The 14,050-nt window shown below is 38.7% G+C and overlaps 1 protein-coding gene across 13 annotated transcripts in view; it reads right to left on the bottom strand.

Moving 5' to 3' along the window:
- BAZ2B (bromodomain adjacent to zinc finger domain 2B) overlaps nt 1-6,720 on the bottom strand; it is a 94,347-nt gene extending 87,627 nt beyond the window's left edge. For 12 of the 13 annotated variants that reach the window (XM_064717705.1, XM_064717715.1, XM_064717709.1 and 9 more), the window contains exon 1: nt 6,596-6,720. The gene's annotated coding sequence lies outside the window, so the exon portion shown is untranslated. Of the gene's footprint in view, nt 1-6,509 lie in introns of all 13 variants that reach the window. The other variant, XM_064717706.1, reaches the window with a different exon arrangement.
- Between the last annotated feature and the right edge of the window lie 7,330 nt (nt 6,721-14,050).

Here is a 14,050-nt window from a genome sequence, read left to right as displayed (position 1 = left end):
GTCCAACTGGCTTCCTGTTGAAGAAAGATTGAGGGCTGAGGAGGTGGTTGTGGAATTATTTTGCTGATTATACTTGGATACTACATACCACTCTTCTAAAATAGGTAACTGGTAAAATGGACTGCATTGTTTATGAAAGAATCTTTGAGCATTAGAAAAACATTAACTCATTAACACAAACTGATTAATAAATAGGATCACAATCCAAAAACATCATTTATGTACTCAGTGAAGAAAAAAATACTCTCAGGAAGATTTCCAGGTTTTATCTTCTAATCCAAAAGACTCAGGACTGAGGTTCAAGTTCAAGAATAGCTAGGCAGATTATTTTGTGCCTTTAAATTACTGTATTAAGTATTCTAAAGAAAATCTACCCTATACTCCCTGTAATTTACAGGAATAAGAATATACTGGTAGCGTTCATCAGTACTCAAAAAATGAAAATTTTTCATTATCCTTTGCAACAATTTCAGAGCAGAACTAAGTTCTGTGCGAGGCTCCAAAAAGACAACAGCATTATCAGACAGTCACAGCATTATTTTTAAGCCCACCGTCTTTCCCAAGGCTTTACACTGTAAACATTACTGGTGACAAATGCTTAAATTTAGCAGTCCCACTAATTGCTAATGTAAAGAGTCCATCAGGTAGAACAATTTTTCAGGTAGTTTTTTCTTTACATTTTTAGTAGAGTGAATGTTAAGGTTTTGGGTGATTCCTCCCTCAGCAGTGAGAAAAATCTCTGCAATCTTTTTGCAAACTACCAAGGCTTAACCCATTCAGCTCTTTACAATGCCTGACCTACATCAATTGAAAGGAGTCTTATTTCCCTCACACACAGAAAACAAGACATTCAGGAGGCCCTGAAGGGCTTGGGTAGCAAGGTAAAAGGAGAGAATTCACATTAAAGGCAACAGGCATCATACAGACACTGACAAGCCCAGCACATTTTTTCCTAAGTTTCAGAGACTATGTTTGAAATATCATCTGTCACTAAGCAAAGTTTTAAAATGCATACTTGTTTTGATATTGGTCTTTTTCCAACGACCTGAAAGATACTCTATAAAAGGGAAGGAACTGGTATTAGGAATTGTGTCAAATACATAAATTAATTCTGTTAAACTAAACTGGGAAAACCCTTGTATCCTTTCTTCCTTATTGCTACATTAAAAAAAGTGAAACAACCATTACGACCTCCTCACACTCCAAGAGTTTCTTTCTGGTGTCTCAAGAGCTGATGTCTCATGAAATGCTAACACCACAAAATAAACCACAATTTCTCCTTCCCAAAAAGAAACAAAAATCTATTTTATACCATAAAATTACTACTTTTATTATTTATTTCCATTTAAATTTGAGCGGAACTTTTGTATTGGACTTTAACAAAGCATACTTGGTTTTTTTGCTTTTAAGGAATGGCTGGAGTCCTGGGCACTATATAACAGCAAATTTAGGACAGTAAATAGCTTAAACACTAAAGAACTCGGATAAGAACTTAACACAGCGAATAGGTGAAATCTGTGCTAACTGGACTATATGTTCTACATACCTCTTTTCCACTTAAAATTGTATGATTAAGAAACAAAACAATGGCAAAATACTGCATCTTGCCTGGCCCTTCTGCAGAGGCTGAATGAATACGTGGTCCCAGTTTTGTTTAAAGACTACGCGCTGCATTCTGCTTACCTACCCATAGCAATTACACTGTGGGCTAACAAACCACACATTTCCGTTTTCAAGGAAACAACTACCCAGCACACTGCAGATTAAAGTCACTGAAGGCAGCTCTTTCTTCATCCTCCATCACCAACTACTTGTGATGTTGGTAAAAGACTAAACCCTTCAAGAGTCCTTATCTCTGTAACAGTGAAACTAATACTGTCTTGCTTTCATAAAGCCCAAAGAAAGACAAACTAAAAAACTAATGAGAACCTACTGTTTTCCTCATACAAATCTTCTGGTGATTCCTTTCTGGTTTGTTTGTGGCTATTTACAGTAAAAATGGTTTTAAAGTAAAAATGTAGTAGCATAACAAAAAAATCTTTAAAAGCATAGATGTCCTTTTAAAAAAAGGACATTTCATTTCCTTCTTTCATGCAGCGGGGAAGATCATCTGTACCTAGATTCCGAATAGTGCATAATGTTCTTCAATACAAACTTCCCATTTCTATAAAACATGTTTACCAACATATACTTACTACATTTTGTCTACATTCAGAATGTTGTAAACTATTAAACTATGACAAAAATCACTGCTAACTTTGACAACTGCTTCAGTGTTCCTTGTGGTGGCAATTAACAATCACAAACTAGTTTATAATGTAGTATGACATAATTCACTGAATGTAGTGTAGTAAAACTACAGTATTAACTCAGAAGTTGATCCACACTTGGAGAAAACTGGTACACTATAGGGATCTCCCTGGGGCCAAATTATCCACGTGATGAAAACACTAAGCATCACTCTTAGCACTCTAATGGAATAGGTCTGTTTTGTTTATTAAACAAAAAAATCAAACAAAAAAACCCATTCCACCATTATCCACACTTTTAAGTTTCATTTAAAGATAACTATCCATTAGCATCTCTGAGACGATCACAGTAAAGGGATTTGAACACAGAATGTTCACACAGTGAAACCCTCCATGTGCCAGAGGTAGGAAGGGTGTAAGAAACTGCATTGTTGGTTACACCTCCCAACAGTCAAGTTCCCTTATTCCCAAATATACCATTATAAGAAAATTATAGAACTAACTACAGTGAGGTACTCCTTCCCCTCATTCTGGGATATGAGACCTGGTGCACAAGCTTAATTTTCTTTGCAACTCTGATATTCTACGTCTTGCATGGGAACAAAAAGTAGCAACAAAGACCTTAACAATTGCAGTTCAAGCTGGGAGGGACTGTTCTACTTGAATTCAATGACACCACTAATGGCTTCTTAGCAGTTTCATGAAATCAAGCAGCTGTCAAATCGATGCATCAGAAGGAACAGTTATGCACTCCCAGAAGAAAAAAGCAACACATCAGGATGTTTTGCAAAACATCTGCTCCCTTACAATGCAGTTCTACAATAAACATGCAAACAAAGAAAACATTAAAAGGGCAACAGGATCTATAGGAAAGGCTTCTGTTACCTTCTCATTTGCATTTTACGTGTCTCCCAAAAAACACCAAAAAAGTCTAGTAGAACTTTCTTCTTAACATAAGGTCAACATAAAGATTAAACAAATATACTACAGTGGTCAAGCCAACGCCCTCTCCCTTCATGATATAAAGATATTGTTAGACTACCTTTTGAAAATGCAAAACATTTTATTACATGTTCAAGAAAATCAAGAATTTTTCACCAAAAGGTATGAACTGTGCATTTAGGTTTTTTCCCTCTCACACTACTCAAAAAATTTTACAATGGCATTGACAACCTACAAGAATCTTAAAAACAATTACCTTTCTGTGGGAACACAGACCTGTAAGGAACCCAGCACAGTGGAATTTAGTTTGAGAAAATAACTTGGATGAGAAATACCAGTATGTCACGGTTTAGGATGGGTAATCTCCAGTTCAGTGCTCCCACTGAGACCATGTGCTGCTCATTCGCTCCCTCCCCTTTTTCAGTATGGAGAGGAGAACTGGAGGCACAAAAGGTAAAGGTATCTGATTGAGATAAGCACAATTTACCGGAAACAGCAATGAAACAAGAAAACGAATAGTAATAGCAACAATACTAATGACAGGGACTACAAAAAAGCGTCCAAAGATTCACACGGAAACAATAATACCCTAGTTTCACTTGGAAGAAAGCCCTTCTCTCCCCAAGAGGAACAGAATGCCTTGCCTGCCCTTCCCGCCCCAACGAACAGAGGTAAGGTGGTCAGAACTACAGGCTGCTGGCCATGCCCCTCCTGGCTGCTGCAAACATGAACGCTGTCCTGGCTGGAACTAGAACACGGGATCACAATTCCAATTTATTTTCAATACAGAACAGTCACAAAACCTTATACTGTGCCATTCAGAACAGACTTTGGATCAGGAATGAAAAGGAAACAATACCTGATCCTCTAAAGATTTTTTTTTTACTTTCCAGAGAGTTCTGTTTACGAACAACTTCATCACAACCTGATATGGATACTCCCCTTGCTTGCAGGAATTAGTAGACCCTATGATTAAACCAGCATCACCTGCCTGAAGTGAACATAGAATTTCTTGAATACTGAAGATTCCTTAACGATTCCCTTCTCTACATATACTTTGCAAAAATTACGTTGGCTACCATTTTCTTAACATTATGCAGTTTACTGATTTTGCAGGATTTTGTATGTGGTTTATTATGAGATGTCAAAGTTATACTGCCATTTTCAGAAACTACTTATCCTCTGTTGCTCACCATTTATAACCAATCCAATCTTCTATACCTTCACTGAACTTATAATTTAGAATCACCTGCTGCACATGCTTTCCACTGTTTAAACATTTTCATTTACTCAGCATTCACGCATGCAGGAAATAGCAAATACAACCACACTTTCTGATGCATTTAGGAAAGAAAAATAAAGTAAGAATCTGACATTTGTTCTAACATAACCTTAAAGCTACTTTAAGTACAGCATTCAATACTGACTTGGATAGAAAGTCTTGATGTACAAGACAAACAGCTATTCCTATTATTTTGTATGTTAACTGCTGTCAATATTTTCCCCAATCCTGAAGACTAAGAAAATGTGAATTAAATACAAGTAGTTTCATGTTCTCCATAATGTGACTTTAAATATGGAGCTAGTGAAACAAGCATAGAAAAAAGGATGGAAAAACAAAAATTTATCTACAACAATTACTCCTTACCAATTACATGTTTCACCAAGTCATGTGACCAGAAAAACTTTCATAAGATCAAAAAAAGGGCAATTGAAAACCAAATTAACACGTTGAACAATACCTTTTACTGTTCTCCCTTTCACAACAGCTGATGCAAAACTTGTAGTCAGAGGAAAAGAGATTTGTCGTTGGGTTTTGGGAAAGGAGTTGTTGCAGGGTTGGTTCTTTCAATGAGTTAAGTATAGTTACTAGGTTTAGCCACACACATTATACAGTACCGGGAACACAACCCAAACTACATGTAATATTTATAGGTACTTTCCAGATGGAACCTTTTAATAATATACCTTAATAAGTTCATTGCTTCCAAACATACCTCCAAGTCTGTAATTTAAAAATGGAGGTCTGTTTAGCCATGTTCCTCATGCCAAGAAGACTCTGTTTATTTCTCAGGGAAGATTCTGTACCAAGAGTTCCATGTAAATTTCACATCAGATTCATACTTTCCATAAACAAAACCAGTGCAGATCTCCAGATAATTTGTCATTTAACATAGTAACTTCAGAACGTTTTTTTAAATAACCAACAATTCAGCATTGCACATTAAATACTAAGGCCAGGGCAGTAAAAAAAAAAATAAAGGGGGGGGGGAGGTGGGGGCCACGATTCTTTTCCTGCTGTGAAACTAGGCACCAGGTAAGGAAGCGTATTCCCAGTGTCCCCTGTACGTGTGCGCACGACTAGGAACCTTTCTCTTTAAAGTGCGGTTTACAACACATTAGATCAGGGATTCCAGGGGAAAGCACAGAGTCTTGGACTTTAAAAATCCCCTTAAACTTTACATGACGTCACTATCTGTCCCTGTAACATTCCCTAAACTTTAATGCTTATCCAGAAGTGCTTTCAGGTTTCCTACTCGTTCCCTCGTAAAAGAGACGGTCAGACTTTGAAATAAAAATTTGCCCAAGATGGCGAAAGGCTTGTTGTTTAGAGGGCAGAAAAATGGAGGATATTGTAATATACACAAAGGGATAAATTTCAACAACTCGGCCCAGCGCCGCAGCTGCTTGTTTCTCTTCCCAAGGACGGAACCCGCACAAAGCCGCGGACAGAGGGGCCCGCAGCGAGCCGGGTGTGCGGAGCGGCGCCCGCTCCCGGCCCGCGCCGCGCCCCGCGCAAGGGAGGGAGCGAGGGAGGGAGGGAGCGGCTGCTCACGGCGCGCGGGAGCGGGGGCTGCGCGGGGCCGAGGGGCATCGCCCGCCGAGGGGCATCGCCCGCTCCGGCCGCTGCCCCGCCTCGCGCCCGCCCTGACAGCCCCGGCCGAGGGGAGCGGGGCAGCGCCCGCCGCCAAGAAGGGAACGGGGCGGGAGGGCCGCCGGCAGCGGAGCGTACCACACAGCGCCACACAAAAGAGCCGCCCGGTGGCCGCTAGAAGCCGCCGCGCCGCCCCGGAGGCTGCGGGCGTCCGTCGGCAGAGACGTGACCGGCACCGCCCGGCCGAGGCACGGGCGTGCGGCCATGAGCAAAGTTTAAAATCGCTCGGAACACGGCCGTCCCGTCTGCAGACACCCCGGCCCCGGCCATTCCCCGGGACTCACCTCCACGCAGCCACTCCGCCTCCCGCCCGCAGCCCTGCCCGGGCAGGGCCCCGCAGCGGGACTCGCGTTCGGCCCACACAACAAAGGGGCGATACGCACCGGCAGGGACGCGGCCGGCGAGGCGGGCGCTACTCGGGCTGGGGAGCCGTGGCGCGGCAGAACACCATCCCACTCCGGCCGCTCACCTGGGCGAAGCTCCGCCGCTCGGTGCGCGGGGCGCGCGGCTCCCACTCTCCCGCTCTCTCCCCTGCGCTGTGCGGGCGGCGCGCGCCGGGCCGGCCCTTCCCGGCGCTCCCCGGAGCCGGGCGGGGGCGCGCGCGGGCGGCGGCGCGCACGGCGGCCGCCCCCAGCCGGCGGGACCCTGGAGGGGGTCGCGGCCCCCGCGGCCCGGTGACGTCACCGCCGGCGCGCCCCGCGGGGCCGGCGGCGTGGCCGGGCCGGGCCGGGCCGGGCGGGTGGCGGGATTGCGGGGCTCGCTGCGGGACCCCCGGGCTGCGGAAAGTTCTGAACCACGCTCTTCACACAGCGACCCAAAGTTCCAGTCCACCTTGGGTCATATTTTAATGATGACTTTATCGGTCGGGGCAGAAACCAAGTTGCCCACCTTAAGAATCTATAGATTAAGTTCAGGTTAAAAAAAAATAATAAATCAACAATAGACTCTGTGGTGTAAACGAATGACGTCTACGAAACAAAATAAGGTGATCCAAAAGGAGACATTTTAAAGAAGCAACGTTCAACTTTTGAGTTCGTGAAGTACTCGATAGAGAAAGAAAGAAACAAGGGTGCCAGAATGAAATTAAAATCAAGGGGAAGTATTAGCACTCACCAGCTATTGACACAAGAATTAAAATTAAAAGCACATCTTTTAAATACAAATCATCTTGCCTTGCCTGAAACAATCCATAGAGGTTGTTTGTAGAAAATTAAAAGCTGCGCTTCCCTACACCAACCCTTCACACTACACACATGGTATCCTCCTTTTTTTTTTTTTTTTTTTTCCTTCTTTGGCATAATCTCAAACTCAAGCAGGGTTAAAGTACACTGCTAGAGCCCAAGGACTGCTCCCTACAAACCATAACTTTAACACCATCAAGTTAAACTACAGTGCAATGAAGAAAATCTAACTGATTTCAGTATGAGTTGGTAAAAACATACTTGCAGAATTCAAGAATATGTACAGCTTGTTAACCTTATTAAATACTACATATAACCATTTAAAAAATCAACAATATTTCTAAATAAAGTCGATCTATGCACAAAGAAATATGCACATGTAGAAAGATGCCATTGTCTTCTGTTTTCTCTTCAGCCACTGGCTGCGATTTTAATTGTGCTGGAGGATCTTCATTAGTATTAACACATGGGGAGATTTCACAAAGCTGCTTCATTAGGGAAAAAAAAAAGCCTGGCAGACTAGCTCTTTTTGCATGCAACGAGAATGTCAGCCTTACCTCGGTCATTTGTAACATAATAAGTGCAAGCACAATGATTGCAGTGCAGGAGCACTGGGGGAAGGGCAAAAACACTGCCGAACACGGATATGAGGAAAAAAAAGCTTCTCATTACAGAGCAAAATTTATGCTAAAAATTAGTGAAGATGATGTCTTGTGAGACTCATGCTAAATACATTAATGTGCTGATATGTTTTTAATTATTATTTTTGTACCAGGCTATTTCATTCCAAGGATTCACATCCAGCAGCAAAGGTTTCCTAGCATTTATTGATTTTCTTTTTTTTTTGTCCACCACATTCCCGGAATACAGATTTTAATCATTTCACTACACCACACTTAGTAATTTCATTAAAAAATGGAAGCTTCCATCCCCAGAAAGGCATTTAATTTCAATGACACACAATTTCTTTTAGCAGCAAACTGCCTCAACAGTAAAAGCTGGCCTAAGGTTCAAACGCATAATTTAGTCCAAAATTTTCCATGCTCTGCATTCCTTTGAAGCTATAATTTGACTAACTACCTAATAACTGTAATAAGGACAATGATTTCCTTATAATATACTATTAACCCACATTTAATTAACTCAGAGGCTCAGCTCTGTACATGTTTGATTGGGTCAGTACCTCTCTAACCTCAAAACTTACTAATAATGGTCTAAAAAACAGTGTGGGGTAAGAACTAGTACAGATACAATAAACAGCTGCTTTGCTCAGAATGTTATCCATCAAAAGCTCACACATTTTGCAATACAACAACACTGTCAGTCATGAGATTACAGAGTTTTGTAAGGGGGAACAAACAATGGATTTAGATAATTCACTATCAAATTTACTGGATGTTTGGTGCATATTTAATATTGCTGCTTTTAACATTTAAAAGAAATTCTAGTAATAATAGAAATTGCATTATTACAACCTCTCTAAATAACCATTGTAAATCTATTTTTTTGTTGTTACTAAGAGGAATTACAGTATCTTGTGACAAATAAAAATATGTGCATGTTTGGACAATGTTATGTAATCTTTATTTTCTGTAATGCTCAGCAGGACAGAATTTAATCTGTGAGCACAGAACAACAGGTCCCAACACATATTTCTCTTCACAAAGTTCAGTCAACTATCCAAATCTACACCACTGGATTATATTTGTCATCAAAATATGAAAAATATCTTTCTCGTTGTGCTGAATATTAATTTGTTTTTTGGTCAACTATTTAATGTAGTCTTAGGTAGCTATATAATATTTTATAGTCTACATCAAAATATGTTTAAAAAGTTACAGTTTTTCCACTAGTCACAAACAAATCAGTTTTACTACTGCAAAATGTACTAAGGTTTCAAAAAAACATATTACAATTCCTTTGTTTTAATATGCTTATTCAACAGAAGCTGTTGCTAGTGGACATTATTGATGCATTTAAAGTGATTAACTATTACATCAGAAAGGTCCCTAGCTTTCAAATTTGGCTGTTGTCCCTCAGGCAGTATGAAAGATGGAATTCTCAATTTTAAAAAATGCAAATTCAACCTGCAGCACGTGTACTCCAAAAACAGGATTCTTTGTTTCTTTTGCTTCCTAGCCTTTGCATTTTTAGGCTTCCAGTGTAAATACCATAAAAAAGATACACCATGCCAGAGTTTTGTAGTTCCCTTAGTATTTTCTGGTATGCTTTTTGACCCTATCATGATATTTTTTTTAACTAGCTGCACGCATTAATGCATTCCTAATCTTAACTGCTGAATCGGGAGAAAAAAAGAATAAAATAAGCAAGGTATTTATAGACATGTAATCTCACATTTGAATAATTACACTGATGTCACAGGGGCCATTTAAATACCATGCATAAATGTCTGGAAGGTCAAATCCAAAATTCCTGTGGGACCACAGAGGTAGAGTTCACTGTAATGGTCTCTCCAGAGGCACAGACGGTTCAAAAGGTTTCTCTCTTCGGCACCACCATGCACAGCCGAGCAGCACAGGTTTACAGCCCTTCATTTGTAGCAATCCAGATGTTGGTGAGGCTACACTAAAGGCAAAACTCACACATTTCCAAACTCTGATCTTGTAACAGGATCTGTTCTAGACAGATCTTATACACCTAAACAAACAAATGGAAGTATTTTAAAGGGAGATGCAGTATTCACTAAAGACTAGAGACTATATTATAAAATTCTGTTAACAGGTGTGCTATGCACTGTTTGCGAAGCATGCATTTTATTATCATAAAATATATTAAAACCAATTGGCCACACTGTAAGGACCAGCAGGAAGTTACTATCAATCAAAAATAACAAAATTTTTACAAGGCTACTAGGGCTAGTCCATCCCCAATGAAGGGCTGAAGTAGTTAGCATTTAATGAATACTATTAATAAAAAAATTAAACAGTTGATTTAAAAAAAAACCCGGAATGCATCGTTCAATTGTGATGTGCAATTTGTTTTTAAAACATTACATTCAAAAATATTGCAAAGCCTTTTTGCTGAATTTGCTCTGTGTTTAGGAGGTTTATTGTCATCACAGATACTTGTAAGCATTTGTAGAGGTTATGCTACCACTCTCTGACAGCTATTTAAACAATTTAGCATGTCTAAGTATCCCTGGCTTTATGCTCTTATACATGTGGTTTTATTACGCTGTCCTGGAGTGGTCAAATTAGTATCTACTGCACTACAATGAATGAGGGTCGAAGTACAAAAGGCCAAGGAATCTTTAAAAACATAAATAAGTTTATAAAAAGTATAAAACTAATTTAATAGTTTTGCAACTGGATCAATATGTTCACCACTAAGCTGCTTTCATTAAGAAATGCTGTGTAATTGTTGAAAATCAGTATGAAGGGAAATTTTGTTTTGAAGTTGGGCAGAGGTGCTTAACTAAATTAATCTACAGAGCAGACATAACTGGTGTGCAGAAAACATAGATTTGAAGTACCAAAATAAGAACTTCTGAAGGATGGAAAAGAATCTAGACTGCAAGAATCTAGACTTCACACATTCTATAAAAGCCTAGAAATCTTTCTTAAGGAGTTTCTGCATCAGCCTATGTTACAGACAACTTACCAAACACACTGCATAGAAAGCACACTCTTCTCACAACACATCTCACTGGGAGAGCGGTGAAAGCAGCTATGTGTTACTTCCTGTCACTCATAAATTGTTAAAAGATACTTTTGCTCATCTTAAAAGATAGGGAAATCTGTGATCTGTTCTGCCAATCCCATTTCAGCAGTCTCATACTCCAACCTTGCCTTCCATAGCTCCTCCAGCATTTCTTTCATGTCCTTGATCAAAAATAGTATTTTTATTAACCAATTAAATCTCTGAAAGCGGGAAATGCCAGTTCAATCAAAACAGTTAAAATATTAACCCTTTGGAAGTAGAGAGATAAAAAAACGTTCATCACTAGGTACCTTCTGTACGATATTCCTGTCAAATTTTACAGTCAAAATATGTGAGTATGACTTGTACTGAGATCCAATGTTGGATTTTAAGTACAAGGGTGCTTTCAACTGCAAGTTGTTTGGGACATATATCCAGGATGTTATATTTACCCTTGGAATTAATGAAAAACAAGGTCATTTTAAATGTTACGGTCAGGCAATAAATTACCTCCACATTAGAAAAGACATAGGTTTTTCTGTTTGACTGGAAGAGCACCAACCTCACCGACAGCAATGTTAGCAAATAAGGTATTGAAAATCTTTGATTATCATGACAGCTCACATTGTTCTATCAAAATCTTTGCAAATTAAAGTGTCTAAAAGACATACATAAAAACAAAAGAAACAGGGATTACTTTTATATACTTTTTTCACTAGGTGCTTTCGAAGAACTAAAGCAAGGAAATACTAACTTGCAAATTCAGTTAATTTTTATCTTCTTCCAAAAAATTGATGCTTTTTGCTATTTAGGTATATTTGGCATTTTCCCTTCCCTATGTAAGTCTACAAAATACCTTATATAACAACATGTCTAATTTTCTTATACCTACGAAGGTCTCTTCTTCGAGACCAAAACTACAGTTAGTTTGATCAAAGGATGTAGTGTAGAACTTGCACCCACAAGTGAAAAGAAGCTCTTTCAGGGTGGAACGCAACAGATGTTACATAGCAGACAAGACTACACAATAGTTTAGGACAGGAAGTGATGGCATCTCTTATCAAACTATATTTACGCAGGAAATAATTTTATGTGATTAGCCAACTTGGAACCTGGCCAGGTCACAAGGATTAAAAACTCTTGCAAAAAATTCAGCACAGCCTTAGTTAATTGCCCATGAACTTAATTTAAAATACAGCATAATACTACTGCATATATAGTGCTGTATGCACCAAAAAGACCTGTGGCAAATTATTTTGTCAGTATATACATTTTCAAGTTGCACTTAGGCTTTCAATGATGTTGCCTTTAGTGTACTTTTAATAATTTTACCCATAAAACACCATCCAGTTGGCTACCTTTAAGGCTACATCAAATGTATGCATATTGTCTAGATGATTTTTGTACATTAAAACAGAATTATGCAGAACACCACTACTGTGATAGAACAAAGATTTTCTAGTTGGTTGAGTGGTTGGGTTTCTGGCTTGTTCTTTTTTTTAAGAGACGCATGCTGTTCAAGTTTTATTTAATTAAGGTCTCATATGCCTGCAAAACCTATTGTTTCAAGACAGAACCTGGCTTTACTTACACAGTTCAGATTCTTCAGTCTCTAGCTCTTCTCTTAGTTTATCCTTATTCTGTTTGCCATGTTGCTAAAGACATTATAAACACATTCCTATATTTTAAGACCTCGGTGATGCATCCATAACCAGAAAATATGTAAAACGGAACAAGGATTACTGCAAAAAAAACTAAGCTGGAGAATAAATGCACTGACACTTCTCTTCAGCCATTGAGTTAATCACTTTTACAACAATGCCACTAATTGAAGGAAATACAGAGGTCTAATGTCCAAGAATGTCCTTAGCATAACAGATTCAACCCATTAGTATATTTAATTTCCCTCCACCAACATCATAAATTATATTCTAAATGAGAGCTATATTGAAACAAAAAATATACAATGGCTCTTAAAAGTTATATTCATACATTGCCTCATGAACAGTAACTCTTAAATTTAAAAAATACTAATGGTTATGTCCTTTTTATAGACAAGGATTGAGGTAGACAGAACTAAGAGCTGAAATCATAAGCTTGTGATTCTAAATCCTGTGAAGATCCACCTTCCAAATATTAAAAAGAGCTTCTTAGAAATAGGTTTGTACCATGATTAGTTGCATATGTTGATAAAGAAATACACATTCCATAAACTAGTTTTCTAGGAATTTATAATAATACAATTTGCCAGAGAGTTCAGAAATCATATTCCTGAATGCAATACTATTGCCATTAAAAAAAAAAAAAAAGTTATTATCTTATAGCCATGTCTTCAGAATCTCTTGCTAATCTGTTATTTCTTACTCTGAGCACATTTTCTGCATCATCCGTTTGATGTCACATCTATTTGTACTATCTTAGAACTCTCAGAACATTATCACCATTCATGTCACAACATAACCCAAATAAAGATCAGGCTTCTTTCAGGACTACAGAAAGCTGAACTACAGGTCCAGAGATTATTATTGCACCTATCTGAATATGAACCTGAATATTTTTTAGAGTTTCTGTAAAGACTGCACCATGTAGCATAGAAATTTTAAACTGCTTTTTACATAAGTAACTAACATTTCTTTGCAAGGAAGCACGCATGAAAAGGACCTTTTCTATACTAATGAAAATTCTAAACACCCTACATTTATTGTTACATATTTGGGGATATCTTAGGCCAAAAGAAAAAAGTAACAAAAAGCTACTTAATGTAACTGGAATAGTAGAAATCGGGCATTTATGTGTTGATAACACAAAACTTCCAGCCTTGGCCTTTCCTGTACCTGTTCACTTCTCTCCCTCCAGATTATATTAATTTCATTTGTTGAAAGCTAAAAATGCATAAATTTATTTCTATCCACTACAGAGATCTCTATGACAAAGCCTTACCTAAATCACTTCCTTGTGTGGTAAAATGACTGATTTGTGCTTCTGTGAAAGCTCATAAGAATTATCATAAGTGGAAAAGGTATATCGTGTTTGAAATTTTTATGATTGTAACAGGTAGTATTCTCAAATTAAGTATGTAATTC

The sequence above is a fragment of the Zonotrichia leucophrys genome, chromosome 7 (genome assembly GCF_028769735.1).
Source record: "Zonotrichia leucophrys gambelii isolate GWCS_2022_RI chromosome 7, RI_Zleu_2.0, whole genome shotgun sequence".
Taxonomy (NCBI): Eukaryota; Metazoa; Chordata; class Aves; order Passeriformes; family Passerellidae; genus Zonotrichia; species Zonotrichia leucophrys.
The sequence above is the reverse complement of the archived record's forward strand: the minus strand, read 5'-3'. Positions and strand labels throughout refer to the sequence as shown.